Source organism: Marmota marmota, unplaced genomic scaffold (genome assembly GCF_001458135.2).
Source record: "Marmota marmota marmota unplaced genomic scaffold, marMar, whole genome shotgun sequence".
NCBI classification, from domain to species: Eukaryota; Metazoa; Chordata; class Mammalia; order Rodentia; family Sciuridae; genus Marmota; species Marmota marmota.
The window spans coordinates 8,860,451-8,885,295 of NW_025999969.1; the positions used below are offsets into that span (position 1 = coordinate 8,860,451).

The following is a 24,845-nucleotide window of genomic DNA, read 5'->3' on the forward strand; positions in this document are numbered from 1 at the left end:
TTTTAAACTTAAAAGTGGTTATTATGTCATGTAGGTTGTTATGCAATGGACTATATACCCTTATTTTGATTAGTAGCCTGTGAGTAGTTTGTTTGCAGCTTTTAAAAACTTAGGCCAGTGGTGCTTTATTTGTAGTTTTACTCCATACCCCACAAATATTGAGAGAAAAACTGTTCCAGGATATCCAGTATCTCAGATTCCTTAATTCAGTGTTAAAAACTCAAGTGCTTATCAGAGTCTGAGTAATTAAGATCAAGTGTTAGCAGAAAATATACACACAGGATAGCTGCTACCAATGTCCAGGGACTGCTATCAGAAAAGAGCAATGGCCCAGTGTTGCAACAGTTCTACTTTTCTCAAAAAGCTTAGAATATGAATTTATACATAAAATCTTCAAAATTTTAAAAGTTGACAATTACTGTAAAATTTTAGAAGTCCATGTTGGTCAAACTTCTCTGTGGGCTGGATTTAGTCCATGGAATGACATCTTGTGTCCCTGGAAGACCCTGACTAGTTCAGATTTCCTAGGAGGGGAAGCTCTTCTTCCATTGTTACTCATCTAGGGCAGACTTCTCATGTACTCTTCCTGAGCTGGAGATACAATGGAAAGAGCACACAATTGTGATTCAGGAGATTCAGCCTCTGGGTCATGAACTGCCTTCACTGTTCTGTGAGATCCTTCTTTTGCTCAGCTGAAAGTATTGGCTAGATCTTTTAGTTTCCTTACAACTTTGATATTTCAGATTTAAAAAAAAATTGTTATCAGAGATGTGATAAACTGTAGTGCCTCAAAAGCTATTATAAACTTATTTCCTATCACATCTTTTTCCTATTAGGTATATGGTAATAGGAATTTGTTGAAATCGTGAGTTTGCAAGTCATTTCAATACAATGTTACTTATATTGTGTCAATAAAAATATCATCTTTAGATTTTTCTTTCATTCCTATAAAATATTCCTTAATATAAATAGTCTCCAAAAAGCATCATCATTACCCTTGTTTCTTCCACTGGGGAAAATGCCCCAACATTATACAATAAGTAAGTTATGAAAACACATTTTGCATATTGTTTCTTATATTTTTGTCTTTGAGACTAAGTTGTATACAACACCTGGATTCTCTGCTGCCAGGACAGAGTCCTTAGACTCAAGCAATGCAGCAAATGTAATGTGGTTGATCACATTTTCAAAGATGTGATAATGTGCCACAGAAATGATGTCACAGTCTATCAATAAAGGAGAAGACAAAGAAGGTTTTTTAAAATCCTGAGCTGAGTGTCAGGAGATACCAGGGAGTAGTTCTGGAGATTTGGGCAGACATGTGAGGCCCATCTATCAATTATGAGCAATGTCACAAGCCATTTTTAAGTAACCATTTTTTCACTTAAAAAATTTATTGAGCTACAATTTACATGCCACAAAATCCACACATTTTAAAGTGTACATTTCAGTATATTTACAGTTAAATGACCCCTCAAATCTAATTTTAGGACATTTCCAGCACTCTAAAAAATACATCTCAAGCTCATTTACAGTTACTCCTCTTTCCCACCTCCAGTGTTGGGCAAGCACTAATTTTCTCTCTGTCCCCATATAATCATTTTTTTTCTTGATATTTCATAAAAATGAAGTCATAAATGTAATTTTGTGCCTGGCTTCTTTCACTTAGTGTAATGATTTTAGGTTTGTCCATGTTGAATTATTTTGTTTCTTTTTATTGCTGAATAGTATTCATGAAAACATCACATTTTGTTGTTCTGCTTATCAGTTAATGGACATTTGGGTTGTTTGCACCTTTTGGCAATTGAGGATAATACTATCATGAATATACATGTACAAGTCTGTGTGTGAGAGCTAGTCAATTTTGATTTGATAAAGAATTAAGATTTGCAGCTAAGTTGCCTTTCTCTCCTTGTCATATAAATTTGAGAGAAATCAGCATATATCCATGTAAAATCACCCTTGCTTGTATCTTGTTGTAAGAGTGAAAAGAATGAATTTGCAGAAATCAAACAGGCAAGGGGAAATGGCTTTGGGGCAGTCTCAGGAGTTTACCAGGCAGGTGAACATCATTTGTCTCATAGAAGGAAAAGACTGAGAGTGGTTCTTTTTGATCAGTAAGATGGTTGTCTCTGAATGGACAAGATAATTTTGCAGGGGACCTACGGGAGGAGTGCCTTGGTCCTGGGATGACTCTTTGTTCATTCAAAGACAGTTATCAGAGTTGTTTTTTTCCCCCTCTCCTTTCTATATGGTCTACTGTCTTCTTTTTGTAGATATGACCTAGAGATTTCTGTCTCAGCCCTCTGCCCACCCTAATCTAGAGATGACAGCAGAGTAGAACATGATCTCTGCCTCCCTCCATCTGAGACTTAGGGTTTTATTATTAACACCAACAGGTAAACATAATGAGAAACAAAACAATGTGTGCAGTGGCAGTGTGTCCTCAGAACATACAGTAGCAAGACTAGTTACTCCGTGATCTGGCATGATATATGAGGGTCCCTTTCCTCTTCTATTCTGCCTTGTTAGTCAGCAAGCTTCTTTCTCCGAGATGATTTCTGGTCAGTGCTGTCATTTTTAACATTTTTCCTGGATTGGTGAATCCCCCTTTCTTCCCATTGTTTCTTCAGCCTTTCTTTTTAAATAATTTTTCTCTTTAGGACCCAAGACAGAAGACAGAGGAAGCGGGGATGTATGAATTGGTCTGAAATTTCTCAGCTCAAATGGATTTTAGGGTCTCAGGTGAACCCCTCTCCAGTAAATGTAGGAAACAGCAAATGGGGTTGGACTCTGACTGCAATCCAAACATCTTTATGCTTCCAATTGTCAGTCTATACTTTGAACACTGCCAGAGGTAATGGGGAGATTTTTAAGAATGATTTTTTTTTTTAAGCATAGTCTTTCTTCTTTTTGAAGAAAGATTTGAGTGAAAACTGATAACCCTGACTATACTCCATGCTTGGGATCATTATTGTTTGCTTCTTCCTATTCTCCATGATCATTTAAAATACAAAAATGATAAAATAAATCAGAGGGTTGTCTTTGCTTTAGAAGAGCAGCATCGTGCCATCTTTCCAGAATGTTAATGGTCATAATGACATCTTCAAGAGAGACCTAGGAGCCAGTTAGCCAGGAACATTTGACATACCAGATTAAATTTCTTTTAAATCCAAACTCAAACTATAGTGAGTGGTATTTCAGTAATATCTTATTATGAAACAATGACATCAATAGAGAGGTTTCATGTGACCATCTCCCATCCCCCCCCCTTTTCACTCATTTAATTGGAATTCTTTGGGTGTTTTTGTCGGTTCTGAGTTTAAGTCTTGGTTCTACATAGCTGTTACGTGACCTTTCTAAGATGTTAATAAAGAGGCTGATCATGATTTTATTCTCTTTTAATGCTGAGTAATATTCCAAAATCATGGCATTTGCAGGTAAATGGATGGAGTTGGAGAATATCATGCTAAGTGAAGTAAGCCAATACCCCCAAACCAAAGGCCAAATGTTCTCTCTGATAAGTGGATGCTGATCCATAATGGGGGTGGGGAGGAGCATGGGAGGAATGGAGGAACTTTGGATAAGGCAAAGGGGAGGGAACGGAAGGGAGGGGGAATGGAGGTAGGAAAGTTGATGGAATGAGATGGACATCATTGCCCTAGATACATGTATGAAGACATAAATGATGTGACTCTACTTTACAACCAGAGAAATGAAAAATTGTGCTCCATTTGTGTACTCTGAATTGAAATGCATTCTGTTGTCTTACACAACAAATTAGAACAAATAAATAAAATAAAAAAGAATGAGTGAGTTAAAAATGGGCAAACTACCTCATAATGGGAACTTAATAATAATTTAGTAAAATTAAAAAAAAAAAGAGGCTGATCAGTTACCCTGGTTTGCTCAGGACTGGGAAGATTCATGGACCAAGGGGTTTTAGTGTTATAAGTAGGAACTCAGGCAAAACAGGGCAAGTTGGTGATCCGTTAAAAACACAGGCATAAAATAAAACCCATTGGCAGGTCATTCTAAGGATTCTGAAACAATAGTTGAAAGGATAGTAAAAAGTAAACTTTAAAGAAACAGAAGCTGGTTTTATTCAACTTATTTGGATAGTCTTTCCACTTGATTTTTCTTCATTTGACTTTCTACTACAGCTGAGGAATCAAATCTTCAGGAAAAACAAGAGTCAAATTAGTATGGATTAGTGCTCCTTTATTTTATATAATGAAGATTAAAAAATAATTGTGGTAAAATATACATAAAAATTGTCATTTTAATAACTTAAGTGTACAGTTCAGTAGTATTTAGGACATTGACATTCTTTTTTTTTTTTTAAAGAGAGAGAGAGAGAATTTTTTAATATTTATTTTTTAGTTTTTGGTGGACACAACATCTTTATTTTATTTTAATGTGGTACTGAGGATCTTGCCCAGAGCCTCACGCATGCCAGGCGAGCGCGCTACTGTTTGAGCCACATCCCCAGCCCAACATTGACATTCTTTTCAGCCAATTCCCAGAATCCTTTTCATCCTGCAAAACTGAAACTCAATAGCTACTTTTCCTTTTTAAAAATGTATTTACTAATTTTTATTGGTGTTTTACACTAATACACAATAGTGGCATTCATTAGACCACATTTGCGCATGCACATAATTTGATCATTCCCCAGCACCTTCCCTTTGCAACTCTACACCTACTGAACAACAACTCTCCATTGCCCTCTCCCTTCCGACCTGGCAAACACTCTGTCTCTGAAACTTGACTTTAGGTACTTCATCTACAGCATTTGTCTTTTTGTGTCTGGCTAACTTCATTTAGCATAATGTCCTTAAAGTTTATTCATCTTTTAGCACATGTCAGAATTTCCTTCCTTTTTAAGGTTGAATAATATTTCATTATATGTGTGTGTGTGTGCGTGTGTGTGTGTGTGTGTGTTTATATATGCATCTTGCTATGGATACTTGAATTATTTCAACCCTTAGCTATTATGGATTATGCTTCCATGAACAAGGGTGTACACATTTCTCTTTGAAACTCTGCTTTAGTTCTCTTGGATACATACTCAGAAGTGGAATCACTAGATGAATTATGCTTCTTAATTGTGAGGTTTTTTTTTTTTTTTTTTGTACCAGGGATTAAACCCAGGGTGCTTAACCACTGAGCATTATCCCCAGCCCTTTTTATTTTTTATTTTGACACACAGTCTTTATTTTGAGATGGTGTTTAGAGTCTCACTAAATTGCTAAGGCTAGCCTCAAACTTGTGATCCTTCTATCTCAGCCTCCTGAGTTTCTGAGAGTACAGGTGTGATGGGCTGCTTCTTAATTTTTAACACACAGACAAACGACCTTGAATATTATTGAGACACAGATTCACATTCAATAGGTCTAAAGTGATGAGTGAAATTCCATTATTTCTGTCAAGCTCCCAGGGTATGTCAATGTGGTTGGTGGAAAGACCACACTGGCATAGAAAAAGACAAAATACTGGCATAGACAAAAGTCAAATAGCTTGGACGTGAAGAGAATTTACTATGTAAGTCCTGGCCCTGCCAATAACTTAGGTATGACTACGAGTGAGTAACCTAAACTCCCGGGTCTACTATGTCATTTAAAAAAATGAGGTCTTGGGCTAGCTAACTTCAAGGCCTTGCCCTTCTGTAATACTCTGTGTTAGCCTGTCTGCATGTGATAAGTTTTCTTTTCTTTTACATACTTGCAATAACAGGTGGGAAACCATAACTCCTGTGTTGCATACCTGGAAGATTTGCTGGTAGGTGCGTAGAGTCATGAAAATTGGATCAAAAGGCATACATTATCAAAACAATGAGGAAGCAGGAGTCATCTGGAATTGTATTGAATGGAGGGTGCTTCTCTTCTAGTTACATAGCCTTCCTGGTTCAAGGGCAAGCAAGGTGAAGGGAGATGAATTTAAGGCCAGAGCCACATTGTGCTGGGAAATGGCTCGCCATCAGGTGGCAGGGGAAGAACTGCTTTACAGCATTTGCCAGTGTGTCAATCTTCCCACATACCCACTTTCCATCTACCAGTAGGAGACCAGGTGGTTGAGAGCGTTTCTGCCATCAAAACCAGAGCCTCTCATGAGCTGGTATAAGCGAGCTGTAGCACACTGCTGAAAAAGTCAATTTCCTGTGATTGACATCAGGATTAGATATGAGAAAGTGTGTTGATGATCTCTTTTTGCCCACTATTGTGGAGATTCTTCACTTTGAAAATTAAAACCATCAGGGTAATGTTTTAAAAATAGTAGTGGTCAGGCCCTATCCCAAACCACTTAAATCAGAAATTCTTGGGATAGAGGGATAGGCAGAAAACTTCCTCAAGGGTTTTAACATGCAGTAGGGTTGAACGCAACAACATTCTTAACAGTGGAAAAGATCTGATTGCATTCAATAATTGAGATTCTTTCTCTTGCCAAGAGAGTAACAGAGTCAATGAGTAAAAACTTAACAGAAGCAAATGGGTATTCTCCCAATCTACTGGAAAAACTATGTTTGGGATATGAGAATTTCAAAATTAGAATACTAAGGAGTAGATTAAGTCACAGCTGATCACATGTGCCTGATCAGGCTGTATCTATTATTCTAAGGCTGGACATTAAAAAGAACCCACAGGTTAAGAAAGGCAAAAACTGATGGCTGTTGATGACTATGCCCATTGAATGGCAGCTATGCTATCCTCAATCCTACTCCACATAATCAGGCCTAGCAGATCTTTAAGAAGAGAAGGGAAATTGGGTATGAAAATGGGAAAATGGAAAGAAAGGAGGTTGTGATTAAAGAGGTAAAATTTAGAATTAAAACTTTTATAATTTTGGAAAGGATTCAGTAAAAGCTGGAGCTGGGTCTGTGGGCTGTTAGAAAAGAACAGAGGCAGAGGTCACTGGAGTAGCTGAGTCATCCAAAACCAGAAAATTCTATGGAGCAAATGATGCATGAGTTATCAGAAGTCACCCCCAGATGATGGAAGGGGGTGGGTGGAGGAAAGAAGGGGCAAGAAGGTGAATAATATTCTAAAAACTTTGAACATCTGCCACGTGTTCAGGAGATACTTCATGTGTATTTTCTCATTTAATTCTCAACTCAGTCTTTCGAGGTAGTGATTATTATAATTTTTGTAATTGAGAAATTATGGCTTATTGACATTAAGTATTTTTTCCCAAACTTGTGCAATGTGTTGTAACTGTAACTAGTTTGCAAAATCAAATCTCCTGACTCTATAATCCATTCTTTTTTAATGATGAATTTTTTAATTTATATACAACAGCAGAATGCATTACAATTCCTATTAATATAACAACAGAATGCATTACAATTCTTATTACAAACATAGAGCACAATTTTTCATATTTCTGGTTGTATACACAGTATATTCACACCAATTTGTGTCTTCACACATGTACTTTGGATAAAAATGATCATCACATTCAACCATCATTAATTACCCCATGACCCCTCCCTTCCCCTCCCACCCCTCTTCCCTAAATAGAGTTCTGTTCCTCCCATGTTCCCTCTCCCAATCCCACTATGAATCAGCCCTCTTATATCAAAGAAAACATTCAGCATTTGGTTTTTTGGGATATAATCCATTCTTTTAATCACTATGCCACTTCTTCTTTTTATCATTATAATTATTAGCATATATTAATTGCACAAGTTATGGGTTTCATTGTGACATTTCCAAACATGTGTATAACATTCTTTGATCGTATTCATCCTCCCAACCCCCTCTTCTCCTCCTCCCTCTTCCCCCAACTCACTTCCTATTTCTTAATAATCCCCCTTCTACTTTAATGTTGTTTTGAAAAAAATCACTTTATTGTTTTTCTAGATTCTGTGTACTAGAGAATACATGTGATACTTGTCTTTCTGAGGCTTTTATTTCATTTATCATGATAATCTTTTTTTTTTTCCTGAAAATGACATGATTTCATTCTTCCTTATGGGTAAATAATACTCCGACAAACTTCTCTTTGTCAAACATATATCATACACTTGCCATTTTTCTAGTTTCATTATCTCCTTGAATTCCACAAAAAATGAAATTTTGCTATCCTTACTTCACAGATTAAAAAAAAAAATAAGGCAGTAGTTAAGTGACATTCCACAGCCAAAGTTGGTAGAAAACCCAGGACCAATACTAAAATTTAAAAAAGGCTGCAAAGACCATGATGAATCCCAAAGTCCTGGTGGAAAAATTCTTGAGGATTTTGGGAGATGTCATGAAGGTCCATAGATGACTGTGTGCAAAATAGGAAAATAATCAGGTAACTAGACAGTATATGATTTTCCGATAAAGGCAGGTTAATTGGCACTTTTTTTGCCCTTCTGTGCAAACAACTATAAAACTGGAAAAAATATGAGATAACTGTTTTCAGGTATCTAACTTCTGAAAGTAGGACAATGCAAGATGGCACTCCCATATTTGCCCTGCCTCTTTACCTGGGGACAATCTCCTGATTATGAGATAGAGGTGGAGCCAAAGCAGAGCATCATGGTTCTGTTGATCCCAGGAAGGAGGGAGGGAGGGAGGGAAAGAGGGAGGGAGGGAGAGAGAGAGAGAGAGAAAGAGAGAGAGAGAGATATCAAGAACTTTGTGTGGAGATTTTCTATATGTTCTGGGCTGAGATCTGATTGAGAAACTGTCACAGATCAGGAGACTGGGGAGATATGATGACTAAACACAATGTAGTATCCAGATTGTATCTTGGGGCAGAAAGAGAACATTAGTGGAAACACTAATAAAATCTCAATTTACTTAATAGTAACTTACCAATGTTAGTCTCTGAGTTTAAACAAAATCACCATGGTAATGTAAGATAAAATGTTAATAGTGGAGAAAACTGGGTGAAAGATATATAGGACCTCATTGTACCACCTTTGCAACTTTTTTTGTGAATCTGAAATCATTAAAAAATAAGGTGTTTAAAAAAATCAATGATATAGACTATCTGAATAACATTATCAGCCAAATTGACTTATTGACATATTAGGATATTATATACCACTCTAAAACATATATTTTTTTATACTTCAGAATATGAAACAGTCTGCAAGGCAGACAATATGAGCCATAAGTTAAATTTCCCTGAATTCCAAAACTTTATAATTGATATTTTCTGAATACAAAGAATCATATTATAATTGAATAAAAATATCTATAAGAATCACTAATATTAAACAAGGGAATACCACATCTCCAAATAATCCACAATTCAAAGAAAAACATCATAAGGGGAATTAAAAAGTATTTTAAAATGAATAACAAAGAAGAAAAAAACTATTAAAATTTGTGAGTTACAGTTAAAGTGGTACTTAGAGAAAAATTATTGCTTTAAATATTTTTAGTGACAAGTTATATATCAATGATTTATTTTCTAGCTCAAGAAACTGTGGTGGATAGGGAAAAGAAGAAAATTGAACCCAAAGTAGGAGGAAGGAAATACTATATATGAATAAATTAGATAAATAACAACACAAGAAAAATTAAACCTAAAAGTTTATAAGATTCATAAAATTTACAAACCATTGCACTGAGGAAGAGAAAAAGAAAAAAGAAAACACAAATTACCAATATCAGAAATGAAGTGGGTATTCTTTCTACAAGACAAATGGATAATAAGCTAATTTATAATCATCTTTGGAGGATACCAAAAGTAAAATAAAAGATTTATGCTGAAGAATTTCATAACTTAGATGAAATGATTGAATTCTTTAAAAAATGCAATTAAACAAAACCAAGTCAAGAAGAAAAACTTGAAAAGTATCATATTATGAAAGAAATTGAATTTGTAACCCCAACCCTTCCCATACAGAAAAACCTCATGAAGAGAATGTGTCACTGCTATTGAACATTTAGGAAATAAAATATCAACCTATACAAATTCTTTAGAAACTAGAGGAGAAAATTCTAACCTGTTTATAAGTTATGAAAGAAAAAACACAGAAAGAATGAAAAGAAGAAACTAAATTAAACTCTATCAAAATTCAAACTTGTCAAAAGACATTAAAAATGAAAAGGTAAACTCTAACTGAGAGAAACTACTTGTGTGTATATGTACGTAAATAATAGAGAACTTGAATCCAATATACAAAGTATTACCATAATTCAATATAAAATATCAACCAACCCAAGAAAAATGTGTAAAAGGCTTGAACAAAGACCTTAAAAATGAATATATACAAATGGCCAATAACCATATGAAATATATAAATATAATTAGTTATTTTGGGAGAAGTAAATTGAAATCAACATTTTAGTTATTTTTTTGTAAAACGGTTAAAATAAAATATAGGACAATGCCAAGAACTATCAAAGATGTGATCCTATTAAAGATCTTTCTTTCACTGATGCGAGTGAAAATTATACATACTCTTGGAAAAGAGTATGCCAATTTCTTTAAAAGTTAGATGTGCAGCTACCGTATGATTCAGTGACTCCATTATGTCCATAAAATATCTATATAATAGCTTTATAGCACTTTTTTTGTAATAACCCAAACATGAACCATCTCAAATGTATATTCTCAGGTGAATGAATAAACGCATGTGGTATGCTTGTATGATGGGATACTATTCAGCAATAAAAAGGGAATAAAATAGTAATTCACCTTGAAATATGGGTGAATCTCAAAAAAATCTCTAAAAAAGTTCAACACAACAGAATATAAACTGTATGATTCCATTGATAAGTTTATATATATATATGTATATATATATATATGTATATATATATATATATGTATATACACATACATATATATGTCAATCACTTATTATTCCATAAAGTCATCACTACTACCAAGATAACAAACACACATGAATGGAATCATACAATAAGTAATTATTTTGTTTGGCTTCTTTTAAGCATAGTAGTTATTTGAGACTTATCCATGTTGTTGTATGTGTTAATACATGTGTTTTTTAATTGCTGAATAGTGTGCCTTTTATAGATATACCCTTATTTATCCATTCATCTGTTTCTCACATGCTTTCACTCTTCAGACTCAGCTGAAGAATTCCAGAACACTCTCCACAACTCTTTAAGAGTCCTCTTGGTCTGCAGTTCTCCCCTGTCAACTCTGGCTACATCAGCCTCTCTGGCACCCTACCTCAGGGAGTTCAGTTTTTTTTTTTTCCAGGGAGAGGGTATGGGGGCGGTTCTCCCACCTGAGCTGCAGCCTAGAAACTCTGCAGGTCATAAGATGGGGATATGCACAGAGCTCATCTGTTCCCATTCTCAAGAATCACTGTCCTGGGTTACCTAATGTTCAATTGGTTGAAAACCATTACTTTGCATATTTTGTCCATTTTTTTTCCCCTTCTGGAGGGAGAGTAAGTTAGTTTCTATTACTTGATCTTGGTTAATAGCAAATGTTTTCTCAGAATCATTCCTTCTACCTTTCCAACAGGTCTTCGGTTAAGCAAACAAACAATAGAATTTTCTTCCCTTGGACTCTTGAAATCATATAGTTTGGTTGAAAGTCAAGTCAGTTTGGTTGAAAGGAGAAGCCAAAGTCAGCAGAAATGGTCTCTTTTGTGGCTGCTTCATTGAGGATGACAGGCTCACCATTTATCTTTGTTGAAGAGTCAATCAGCGGACTTAGGACCCTGGGATCCTTCACATTCTTTATTGGCTGTTACAAATCCCCCCCATTCCTAGCTGAGTATCTATCATATTTGTGACAACATCAACATCAAGAAATTGGTGATATGACTTTGAGTTTTGCTTGTAAAAGATTATGTTCCTGCCTTTCATCCAGTACTGGCACCCGGAGAACCATGGTATACCTGAACAACTTTGGACTGGGACTATGTAGTCACAGGTCCAGTTCTAGAGCCACCTTTAATAAACAAATTGACCTTGGGAAATTTTCTTGGCCTCTTTCTGCTTTAAATTTTCCACTTATAAAATTGTTTGTGGTAGGTGAAGTAGTAAATTTTGATTTCCCTTCCAGGGTTAAGATCCTTTACTTCTAATTTGTGTCATGTCTCAATCTTCCATGCAGCTTGTGAAAAAAATGAAGGTTCTGGTCATCTCAGTTTTCTTTTCTCCTGTGAGCGAGGCCTGAGGCTTTTTGAAGGACACAGGGCGATTCAATTCATTCTTGTTTCCTCTACTCTCTTCTGCTGTCTGCAAAGAATTGTGGTTTATGGCAGCTTTTACCTCTATGGTCCTCCAGGGACAGAAACAGGAGAGGCCAGAGTTAGCAGAAATGATCTCTTTTGTGGCTGCTTCATTGAGAATGACGGGCTCACCATTTATCTTTGTTGAAAGAGCCAATCAGCAGACGTAGGACCCTGGGCTCCTTCACGTTGTTTCTTGGCTGATCAGTGATTCATAGAGTCCATTAAAATGCCTGGATGACCAAGAGCTCAATTTTCCCAGACAAAATCTGCTTGGCAGGGAAGAGGCTATTTCTCCTTCTTAGCAACCACTGAAGAGTCAGCATTGGAGGCCATAGAGGGAGTATATCTCGGCACACTGTATTAACCTCGCTGGCACTGCTTGGTGGCCCTGGTCCAGCAGCTGGCTAGCTGCATTAGGTTTATGATTGTTCAAGCCTAGATGAGTAGTTCTGCTGATGGTGCAGGCATACTTGATGGCTAGTGCATGGAGGCCCTCTAGAACAGGAGAGAGCTATGTATGGTGAGACCTTTCCCACAAGTTGGAGGTCTGGGTGATTATTTGATTCCCTTTCCTAATATACAGTGAGAAATATAGAGAGGTTATTTCTAAAATATGAAGGTGAAACATTTATATATCAGTGGGGAGTTCAGGGTTTTCAGATTTTTAACTGAGACTAAGGCTATTGCATGGGTTTGGTAATGGGTCTAACCCCCTCATGAGCACAGGGATGTGAATATGCTTTGTAACCTATAAAGTTCCCATGTAAATGATGAGAACTATTGCCAATTTTCTTGTCTTCCACGTTCCCTAGTTTCTGATTCTGCTAAGGAAAAATGTTCTTTTTTAAGTCTTTCTCAGTTGTCCAGTGCCTGACCCAATTCTGTTTTTGATGTTGATTTGATTTTCTTCCTTACTCCTGTATTTTCTCCTCTCACATCTCAGGGATTCTACTCCGACCTTTCCCTTCATCCTCTTTCCTGCCTCCACATTGATAGCTCCTTCCCAATAGAAAGTATCTTCTGAGAGCTCTCCACTCCAGAATTCTCTGTTGCCTCTCATGAGAATATCAGACCAAATCAGTCAGTGTTGATTTGTTCCAGGTCAGCTCTAGCCATACCTCCATAATTATCATAATCATAATAACAAAATCAACAACAGTTACAATTAACAGTTACAATTAACTACCATGAATCAGATCTCTGTGTTCATTACCTCTCAACTTCACAGCAACACTATGAGGTGGGTACTCTTATTATAACCATTGCATAAACCAGGAAATAAAAACTCAGAGAAGTTAACTTCCCCCAGGACAGGGGAAGTATCAGAGACAGAATTCCCACCGAGTCCATCAGTTTTCAGGCTACTGGATTTTTTATTATGTAAAAATATTTCCCCTGGAGGTGGACTTCTTATATTTCATAGGTGACTCACCAAATATGCACAAGAGATGAAAAAGTAGGATAGGGAGAGGGAGTCATGACTTAGAAATATCTTCCTGATGAAGGGAGATAGGTAGAACCATGAAGGAATTTCCTGTACCCTTAGTGAGGACAGGCAGGGATGTACTTATCTTCAGTATCACTTTTACCTCTTTAAACATAAGGTGAAGCTTAATGGATAGTTACAGTTTCTGTGAGCTTAGTCGAAACTTTCATATGTAACTCATCTTATAAATATGTAATAGAGATACATGTACACAATTAGACTAGAAGACTGGCATACATGAGACACTCAGTATCATTCCTTAAGGGTAATATTTCAATCATGGTTCAGCAGAAGGTACAGAAAGATCTATATTAAAAATCAAGAAATAGGGCTGGGGTGTAGCTCAGTGGTAGAGTGCTTACCTAGTATGAGGCCTTGGGTTTGATTCCCAGCATCCAAAAAAAAAAAAAAAAAAAAAACTAGACACCTTTTCATCATTTGAATAAAAATAACCAACTGGTTCAGTCAAGGAACTTAAAAACTGTGACCTTAGGATGACATGCTACATTCTATTTGACAATTCAAGTAGACCTTAACCTCTTGTCTAGATTTTGCATACATGAAGTGTCTCAGAAATATGCTATTAATAGCTCATGCAAGGGCAATGATAATGAAATCTATATAACTATATTTTTATGGCACCTTTCACAAAGGCATTTTTATTTTCTTAGAAGAGTGATTATTCAGGCTATTCTGGGATAGGTCAAATGTTCTTGACAGAGGGCTTTCAGAGGTGAGCCCCTCGGTGGGAAAGTTCACTGATGAAACTTTGAGTTTCTTTTTGATATCAAGCTGACATTATGTTATAACCTTGATTCCTAACTCCATAGGACAAAATTTTGAGGGGGAGGTAAATTGTTTAGTAGCTAATATAAGAATGTTTACTTATATGAATAGTGCACTGTATCTAATAACATAAAGTATTTGCTTTTTGTATTCCTCTTATCCAATGGACACTTTCCAGAAGGTTGACAATAACATTCTAGGTGTCCCTTTCTATTAATTTTTCTACATATATATGTTTTTATATTTTGTTATCTAATATGTTGCTTCATCCCTGGATATAGAGCACAAACACATTTTCTTTTAATCCTTAACTTACAAGCCTGTTAATTAAATCAGTTCAGTACAGCTTCTCAGATATTTTAAATGATCCAAATTATGTTTTTAGGAAATCTTCACCATTCTATTATCTCCCTATCTTGCTCAAAGCCACTTCAAATGGACTTATCATTCTAATAAAAAAGAACGTTTACTATGTAAATTGAGTATCAAAATGGAAACTAAAAAGCAATTTTGTTATGATATAAATTTTGGAGCTGCTACCAATTAGGTCAACTCAGATGTATTTATTTTTTGAAAGCTTATTAACATTAATTTGGTAACAATCTTCCCTTCATTTATAATCAATATGTCTAGAGATGGAAGTAATGAACCAAAATAATAAAAATATTTCTAAGGTGAAAAGGCACAGCTTTCAAACCATCATCATATGCACCTTATCCTGTCACTGCAACCTCATGATAGCTGACTCCAATCGAGCTTTCTAGCAACACTCCCATGCTGTCACTCAACACACTCCAGCCTTGAAGATCAGCTGTCATTCCACAAACAGAGCCTGTGCCTCTGACCATCATTTCTGTTTCTTTCACCTGCAATCCCTTCCTCCATCAGTAATGGAACCAGTTCCAAATCTATTTCAACAACTCCCTTCCTCCAACCAGTTGAAATTAAATTCTTTCTTCCCTGGGTTTCATGGTGATTTCTGTGTTTTGTTTGTAACTTATTAAATTAATTTTCTTGGGACACACATTAAAATAATCTATTTTAGAGTATTTCTGTCTCTATTACTAAGCAGAAAATTTATCCAGGACAAGAAAACTGTCTTGAGCTTCTCTTGATCCTGTCCAAGTCCTGGTATGGACCAGTTAAACTGAATTGGACGGAGAATATGATTTTCAGTGTAATTGAATTCCATAAGAAGTATTTGCAGACAGAAGTATTTGTGACTTTTAGTGTGATTAAATTCCACCAAAGTAGCATGTAAGAGTCTGGCAGATTATCCTTTGCTTGTTAGGGACTTGACTTTGTATAAACCACCAAATCTGTAAAGTCAGTTTCCTTCATTTGAAAATTCTTCAGTAAATATGATAATTAGGTAATCCAAATTGGCCTGTCATTGAAAAGGTCGATTCCAAAAAGGAAACCCGTATCATAATTAGCTCTAATGAGGCTTTCTTTCTAAGGTTATTACCTTCTCTGATTTGCTCTCTCTTCAACTTGTAATATTTATTCATTAAAAATACTTATGGATTAGCTCTGCCGGCTTATACAGATGGAAGCCTCTCATTGGCAACACCACTCTTTAATGCAGTTAGGGCTAAAATAGGCTTTAATTTCTTGCCATCCTTTTTCCTACGCTGGGTTGTGGTTTGTTGAAGTCTAAGTAAGCCATTTTCAGATGTTTTTATTTGTTCTGTTCTCCTTTGAATATTATTTTTAAAACGATTTCATCACCACTCTTTGAGATTCTTCGTTAATTCTCTGGGATGTTTGCCCTTGTGCAGTGATTCTCAACTGGGGATGATTTTACCTGGGGATGTCATCTCTGCCATTCTGCCCCAACCACCCCTTTCTTCCCCTTCCCTGACATCACTCCAACAACTCCATCCACCTCCTCAGGAGGTGGGTGGCTTCTCTGAGCTCTCCACTTTGAGTCTCTCAGGCAATGTCTGAAGACGGTGTTGATGGTTTCAATGAGGCCATGTTACTCTTGGCATCTCATGGGTAGAGTCCAGGGATTCTGCCTCCTGAAATGAACAGACAGCCATCGCCATCCTCAACAAATGATTGAGTCTCAAAAGTCAACAGCCCTGCTGTTGTTCAGTAATGATAGGAGCCATTCAATTATTTCCTGTATACTTTCTTTATAATGACCAAAGCTCGTAGTATCTCTCTGTCCACTTGCTGAACATCCCTATGGGAATCTTTAATTAAAATGACAAGTTTCTTTTATATTTCCTACCTGGAAATTAAGGCTTTTGTCCTACTCTTAGTATTTGTACCATTAGATTTTCATAACTATTCACTTTTCCTTTCAATGGATTCTTTAAAGGCAAAGATAGCAATTCTTAAAATGTGTTACTTAAACAAGCAGTACTTGCTCCCTAGAGGGACTTTGTAATAGCTAGAACATCACTGATATGCTGATAGGTCCTTGTTATTGTCATTCAAATTCACTGGATTTTCCAAAGCCATCATATCTTGCCACATTTTGAAGGCAGTCTTAGTTCATTTCCTAATAATATAACACCACAGATGAGTAAATTATATGGAAAGGAGTTTTATTTTGGCTCATGGATCTAGAGGTGCAAGGTTAAGGGACTGCATCTGGAGATGGTCCTCTGTTGGCAGAGTCCCAACATGGTCCAGGGCATCGCATGATGAAAGGCAGGGGGAGCACACACATGCCTGCATCTTCTGGTCTCTCTCTTCTTATAAACCATCCAGAATTTAATTATGGAGGCTTCACTCTGATCACCTTATTAAATCCTAAATCATCTCCCAAAGGTCTTCTCCCTCTAAATACCATTGTCAAATTAAATTTCTACCCTCTTAGTACCTCACAATGGGGGTGAAACTCCAACACTAGTTGACAAACCACATTCAAAGTAGAGTCGAAACCATGGTTAGTCCTGCTGTAGGTAGCCCCAATGATGAGGTAGAAAAAGTGCAACTGCAGGACATGTGGGCAGATACATTTCAGTACAGTACTGCCCTCTCCTAGCGGAAGCACAAAAACACCCTCATGCACTGCTGGACAGGTATGAAGGGTGAGATGATTTTCTTGCTGCCAGAAGGTCAAGAATCAGTGTCTGAGCTTCTCTCACCCAGCACTGATAATCGAAATGGGAAGCAAGAGGAAAGCTCATCCACTCACTTGAGTTCACTTTTGATCTTTATCCGTCACTCTGCTAGCTGTGGATTCAACTGACTCACATTCAACTTTGAACCAAGGCTGAACATCATTTTTACATTTTAACAGCAAAAGATCAAGGTTTGTATTCTATGCTAGGTCAGTTCATTTTTTTTAAATAAATATTTATTTATTTAAAATTTTGGTTTGTTATATATGACAACAGAATGCATTACAATTTATATTACACATTTAGAGCACAATTTTTCATATCTCTGGTTGTACACAAAGTGGAGTCATATCCTTCATGTCTTCCTATATGTACTTAGGGTAATGATGACCATCGCATTCCACCATGTTCCCTACCCCCAAACCCCCTACCTTCCTTCACCTCCCTCCCCTTTGCCCTATCCAAAGTTCCTCCATTCCTCCCATGACCTCCCCTACCACCCGCATTATGGATCAGCATCCTCATGTCAGAGAAAACATTCAATCTTTGTTTTTTTGGGGATTGGCTTACTTCACTTAGCATGATATTCTCCAGCTCCATTCATTTACCTGCAAATGCCATGATTTTATTCTCTTTTAATACTGAATAATATTCCCTTGTGTATATATTCCACAGTTTCTTTATCTATTCTTCTATTGAAAGGCATGTAGGTTGGGTCCACAATTTAGATCTTGTGGATTGTGCTGCTATAAACATGTGTCACTGTAGTATGCTGTTTTTAAGTCCTTTGGGTATAAATTGAGGATATGTATATCCTAGTTGACATATAATATACATACACATATATCTGGGTCAAAAGGTGGTTCCATTCCAAGTTTTCCAAAGAATCTCCATATTGCTTTCCATATTGGTTGCACCAATTTGTAGCTCTAACCAGCAATGTATGAGGGTGTCTTTTCCCCCACATCCTCACCAACACTTATTGTTGTTTGTGTTCTTGATAGCTGCCATTCTGACTGGAATGAGATGAAATTTTAAAGTGGTTTTGATTTGAATTCCTCTAATTGCTAGAGATGTTGAACATTTTTTCATATATTTGTTGATTGATTGCATATCCTCTTCTGAGAAGTTTCTGTTCAGTTCCATGGCTCATTTATTGATTAGGTTATTTGTTATTTTTTTTTTTTTTTAGTTGTAGATGGACACAACAACTTTGTTTTATTTGTTTATTTTCATGTGATGTTGAGGATAGAACCCTGTGTCTCACATGTGTAAGGCAAGTGCTCTGCCACTGAGCCACAACTTCAGCCCCAGGTTATTTGTAATTTTTTTAACTTCTTTATGTATCCGAGTGATTAGTACTCATTCTGATGTGAATGTGGTAAAAATTTTCTTCCGTTCTGTAGGCTCTATATTCACCTCACTGATAGTTTCTTTGCTGAGAAGAAACTATTCAGTTTGAGTCCATTCCATTTATTGACTCTTGATTTTATTTCTTGCACTACAGAAGTCTTGTTAAGGAAGTGCTGCAGTCTGGCTGGGCTGGGCAAAATAGCCGGTGAGTGACAAGCAACTTGTGAAGATTGACATAGTGGGAGCTGCTTTATTACGGGTAGCAGAGGTATATATACATAACTGAATACACAGCTTGACTCAATTTAGCATCATCCAGTTACAGCAATCAGTCATTAAGGAATCCTCATCATCTTAATAATTATACACAGCTTAACTCAATTAATGTAAACTAGATACAGCAGTCAGTCACTAGGGAATTGCCATTATCTTAATGGCTCGCTGGCATTACTTCACAAACCACTCCCTCTAGCAAAATGCCAGGCGCCATCTTGACTTGTTTATGGACCCTAACAAGGAAGTCTGGGCCTAATTCGACATGATGAAGATCTGGGCTCACTTTTTCTTCTTTTGGGTGCAGGGTCTAATTCCTAGGTCTTTGATCCACTTTGAGTTGAGTTTTGTGCGTGGTGAGAGATAGGGGCTTAATTTTATTTTGCTGCATATGGATTTCCAGTTTTCCCAGCACCATTTCTTGAAGAGGCTGTCTTTTCTCCAATATATGTTTTCAGCACCTTTGTCTAGTATGAGATAACTGTATTTATGTGAGTTTGTCTCTGTGTCCTCTATTCTATACCGTTGGTTTACCAGTCTATATGGTGCTAATACCATGCTATTTTTGTTACTATTGCTCTGTAGTATAAAGTCTGGTATAGTGATGCCACGTGTTCCCTCTTCTTGCTAAGGATTGCTTTGGCTATTCTGGGTCTCTTATTTTTCCAGATGAATTTCATGACTCTTTTTCTATTTCTATGAGGAATGTCATGAGGATTTTGATTGGAAATACATTTAATCTGTATAGTGCTTTTGGTAGTATGGTCATTTTGACAATATTAATTCTGTCTATCCAAGAAAAATGGATATACATCTTTCCATCTTCTAAGGTCTTCTTTAATTTCTTTCTTTAGTGTGTTATAGTTTTCATTGTAGAGGTCTTCCACCTGTTTTGTTAAGTTGATTCCCAAGTATTTTATTTTTGTGTGTATGGCTATTGTGAATGGGGTAGTTTTCCCAGTTTCTCTTTTAGAGGATTTGTCACAGAAATGCCTTTGATTTATGGGTGTTGATTTTATATCCTGCTACTTTGCTGAATTCATTTATTAGTTCTAGAAGTTTTCTGGTGGAATTATTTTTGGATTCTCTAGATATAGGATTATGTTGTTGGCAAATAGTGCTAATTTGAGTTCTTCTTTTCCTTTCCATATCCTTTTGATTTCTTTTGTCTGTCTAATTTCTCTGGCTAGAGTTTCAAGAACTATGTTAAATAGAAGTGGCCAAAGAGAGCATCCCTGTTTTGTTTCAGTTTTTAGAGAGATGTTTTCATTTTTCTCCATTTAGAATGATGTTGGCCATGGGCTTAGTATAGATAGCTTTTACAATGTTGAGGTATATTCCTATTATCCTTAGTTTTTCTAGTGTTTTGAACATGAAGAGGTGCTGTATTTTGTAAAATGCTTTTTTCTGCATCTATGGAGATGATCATATGATTCTTATTTTTAAGTCTATTGATGTGATGAATTACATTTATTGATTTCCGTATGTAGAATCAACCTTGCAACCCTGAAACGAACCCCACCAGATCGTGGTGCACTGTCTTTTTGACATGTTTTTCTATTTGATTTGCCAGAATTTTACTGAGAATTTTTACATTTTTGTTCATTAGAGATATTGGTCTCAAGTTTTCTTTCTTTGATGTGTCTTTGTCTGGTATTAAAATCTCAGTGAAATTGTTGGATCTTACCATCTTCACTCTGTGGTCAAATTCATTTTCAAAGTTATATATTTTGTATTCATTGTCTGAGGTTCTGTCTTCCAAGTGATCTAATCTATTGGTGATGTTTCTATTGAGTTTTTAATTTAGTTTATTGTTTCCTGCATTTTAAGGATTTTTTTCCAGAACCTCTGTCTCCTATTGAAGTAATCTTTTGTTTCCTGTATTTGCTTATGTAGCTCTTTATTGAAATGGTCTTTTGCTGCCTGTATTTGCTTTGTTATATCATCCTTTAATTCACAGAATATTTTAATGTACATCCTGAACTCCTTCTCTGTTGTTTCTTCTGCTGTGCTGGCCATGGATTTTAATAATGTAGTATCTTGGTTTGTTTGGGGCACTTTCTTCCCTTGTTTTTTCATGTTTTTTTGTGTGTGTCTTCCCTTCTAGCACTTGATATTGCTTCTATGCCCCAGCCAGTGTCCCAAACTGGGAGTTACCCCAAATAAAGAAGGCGACAAATGTGTCCCAAGATGGAGGCAGCTGCTTTCAGAGATGGGGTGTTGGGTTGGGTTGGGTTGGGCCAGGTGATGGCATTTGATGGCGTGTTCAGAGATGTAGCTCTGTGGCATGCAGTATTGTGGCAGGCAACTGTCTCCAGACCCTGTCCGGTGACCCCAGATGCAGGATACCACGTGTAGGGGACTATGGCAGTGGTTGCAGAGTCCCAAGATGAAAGCAACCAGGGGAGCCTCATGATGGTAGATGGGGGTCCACATGAGAGTGGTGGGCAGAGGTACTTCATGTGGGCAGCGGCCAGGAGTCCTGCATGAGAGCTGTGGCTGATATTCCTATGCAGGTGGGCATCCAGGGGTCCTGCGTGGGTGCTGATGCTGGTGGTCTTGCTTGAGCATGGCTGCTAGAGGCCCTGCATGGGCGAGCAACCAGGGGTCTGCGCTGACACTGAGGCCCGGGGACCTTCTCAGGCATGGCGGCAGGGATTCCTGTGTGAGCAGCTGTTGGAGTCCTCTAATAACTAGCAGAGAAATAGTATTCCCTCTACTTGCATCCCAGGTCATGGAGAGACACAGAATTCAGCCTCCCTCTAGCCCACCATCTTGGATCATTCTTTCTTTTTCTTTTGGAATACTTTCTGATTTATAGAAAAGTTTCAAAGATAGTCATGAGAGTCCTATGTGTTCTTTAGTCATTTCCTCCTGGTATTATAATATCTTACATAATCATGGCACATTTTTCAAACCTAAGAAATTAGCACTGGTATATCATTTTGAAGTACATTCTAGTCTTTTTTTTTTTTTGGCTTTCATTTTTTTACCCCTAATTTTATCTGTTCTAGCATCCAATTTAGGATATCACATTCATTTCATCATCATGTTCATCTAGTCTCCAATTTCTGAATATTTCCTTCGTGTGTGTGTGTGTGTGTGTATGTGTGTGTGTGTGTGTGTGTGTGATCTTGGCAGTTTTAGTGAGTATTAGTTAGGTGTTTTGTAAAATATCACTTAATTTGGGCTGATTTGATGACTTACTTATGATTTCTGGAGCTGTGAGTTTTTAGGAAGAATACCACAGAGGCTAATTACCTCTTCCCACAACATAAGTTATCAGCAGATTTATCAAGGGTGATGTTAAGCTTGATCATTTGGTTTCAGCAGTAGTTACCAGGTGTGTCCACTCTAGGGTTTCCTATTTTTCTGGCTTTCACAATTCCTACTGAGAAGGCAAATACCAGTCTTATTGCAGCAATTTTGAAGATGTTCTTCTTTTCTCCTATGGCCATTATTAGGACTTTTCTATTGCTTTCCACCTTACTTTAATGCACATATGTTTAATTTATGTGACTTCTGTCCTGATTGAGATTCTTAGTTCCTTTTAATCTATGGCTTGATGTTGTAACACATTTAAAAATTCTCATTCACCATCTTTTCAAATAATTCATTTTCTTTATCCTTGCTCCTTTTCTTTCAAAGTTCCAATATCATGCATATTAAACACGCAAAAAAATTTCCATGTATTCCTTACACTCTTTTCTCTGTTTTCCATCATTTTACTCTATGAGATTTAGTGTTGATATTTTCTAATTTATTTCCAATTAAGTTAGTCACCAAAGGTTTCTAATAAATTATGTTTATCTTTTAATTATTATACTGTATTATTATATATTTCAGTTCTACAACCTTCAATTTTTAAAGACTTCTAATTCACACAGGATTTTCCATCTTTTCTTATGTTCTTGAACAATTACTCAACTAATTTCAAAGTCCATGTCTGAAAAATATAGCCTCTCATTTCTCTGTGGCTGTGTTGCTATTGGCTATTGAATCTTTTGACTTTCTTTCTTTCTTTTAAAGAAGTTGCAAAAGTTTATAATTATTTTTCTATTTTTAGCCTTTTGCAGTAGACATGGATTTGCTTTGAATAAAGCTGTTTTTAAGGGTACACAAAAAGTGAACACAAAGGATAAGATTAAATCCAGAAATTCAGAGTGATGAAGAGTTAAATAATATTAAGAAGGTGCCTTCAACAGAAAACTGATCATTCAAGGTGACTAAATAATAGCCAGAGGTTGAATTCCTTACACCATAAAAGCAAGAACAATTTAGTGAATGAACTGTACCAGGTATTTGTAGCTGCCTTGGTTTTATTAATTACTTAAGAATGATTAGCATAGTTTAGTGTAGTCTTTAGTAAACAATTTGAACCCATTTAAACACTTGAAAATTTTACAATAATGTGGAATAAGTTCATAATGTTTACTTTAGACAAACCCCTCAATGTAGTGATTTTCTTTTCTTTTTTTAAATATTTTATTATTTTTAGATACACATGACAGTAGAGTGCATTTTGACATACTACACATTCATGGAGTGTAACTTACTCTAATTGGGATCTTGGTCTTGTGGTTGAGCATGTTGTGGAGATTCACTGGTGGTCTATTCATATATGGATATAGGAAAGTTATGTCTGATTCATTCTACTATCTGCCCTAGTGCCATCCCTCCTCCCTCTCCCTTCATTTCCCCTTTGTTTAATCCACTGAACTTCTATTCTCTGCCCCTCACAACCACTGTTTGTTAGCATCCTCATATCAGAGAGAATATCTGGTCTTGTTTTTTCTGGGATTAGCTTATTTCTTAAAATGATTGTCTTCAGATCCAGCCTCTTAAATGTAATGATTTGAATCAATTTTATTCATTCTTTTGAAACATAAAACATGTGACTTAAATTTACAGATTATTTAAAAAATATTATATACATCATGCTCATATATTAAATCATACTAGATATTTGTATCTAATCCAAAGAATATTCACTCTGAAATTACTATAGTAGAGATTAGTCAGCCTGGCATGGCTATTAATTGATCCCATTGCTATAATTATAGGTCAGCATGGTTTTGTTAAATAAAAGAATTTCCTATGAAAACATTTCATAGTTTTTCTGTTCTTTCACTTAACTGCATTAGAAATACAGCATTTACGAATAAACACAAGGAAGGAGCTGTACAAGCATCACAGTAACTCTTCAGTTAGCTGTTTCATGAGCTCAGATATAAATCCCCACCATGTGAACAAAGTTGGATTTCAATTCTTCATTTAAAGATGTAAGTGGGGGCTGGGTGCTGTGGCATACACCTGTCATCACTGTGATTCTGGAGGCTGAGACTTGAGGAAGGCAAGTTTAGGGCCAGCCTGGGCAAATTGGCAAGATCACCTCTCAAAATGAAAAATTATGAAGGCTGGATATGTAGCTCAGCCATAGACACCCCTGTGTTCAATCCCTAGTGCAGCAGGAAAAAAGAAAGGAAGGAAGGATACAAGAAAGAATGGATAGGGGAGACTGTCAGATGCCCCACCAATATATATCACTAATTCAATGGCCAGCAGAGGGTAGAGCAGCAAAGAGGAAGAAAAACTTTTAGAAATTCTATTGAGAAATACCTAATTTCTTTTTTTTTTAAGAGAGAGAGAGAGAGAGAGAGTGAGAGAGAGAGAGATAATTTTTTTTTTTTTTTTTTTTTTTTTTTTTTTT

At 36.4% G+C, this 24,845-nt stretch overlaps 1 pseudogene; it reads right to left on the reverse strand.

Moving 5' to 3' along the window:
• Positions 1 to 12,020: 12,020 nt before the first annotated feature.
• Positions 12,021 to 24,845, reverse strand: part of LOC125617084 — a 22,013-nt pseudogene continuing 9,188 nt past the window's right edge.